This window comes from Triticum dicoccoides, chromosome 3B (genome assembly GCF_002162155.2).
Source record: "Triticum dicoccoides isolate Atlit2015 ecotype Zavitan chromosome 3B, WEW_v2.0, whole genome shotgun sequence".
Taxonomy (NCBI): domain Eukaryota; kingdom Viridiplantae; phylum Streptophyta; class Magnoliopsida; order Poales; family Poaceae; genus Triticum; species Triticum dicoccoides.
Genome location: NC_041385.1, coordinates 636,921,519 through 636,922,119, shown reverse-complemented (window position 1 = coordinate 636,922,119; position 601 = coordinate 636,921,519).

Sequence of the window (601 nt, the reverse complement as noted above, 5' to 3'; positions counted from 1 at the left end):
ATAAAATAAAGATGACCCTCGGGAGCGCGACTCCCAAGGGAAAAAGGCTAGGTGAGGCAAATGTAAAAGCAAGGTTGGGCCTTGCTGGAGGAGTTTTATTCAAAGCGAACTGTCAAGGGGGTCCCATAAATCACCCAACCGCATAAGGAACGCAAAATCAAGGAACATAACACCGGTATGACGGAAACTAGGGCGGCAAGAGTGGAACAAAACACCAGGCATAAGGCCGAGCCTTCCACCCTTTACCAAGTATGTAGATGCATTAATTAAATAAGAGATATTGTGATATCCCAACATAATCCTGTCCATCATGGAGCAACCTTCAACTTCACCTGCAACTAACAATGCTATAAGAGGGGCTGAGCAAAGCGGTAACATAGCCAAGCAATGGTTTGCTAGGAAGGGTGAAAAAAAAGGTTAGAGGCTGACATGGCAATTTGGGAGGCTTGAAGAGCAAGTGATAGGTAACGCAACATAGCGATAGAATGAAGCAACTAGCAAGCAAAGATAGAAGTGATATCGAGGGTAATGGTCATCTTGCCTGAGATCCCGCAAGAAAGAAGAACGAGTCCATGAAGAAGACAAACAGACGTAGTCGAAC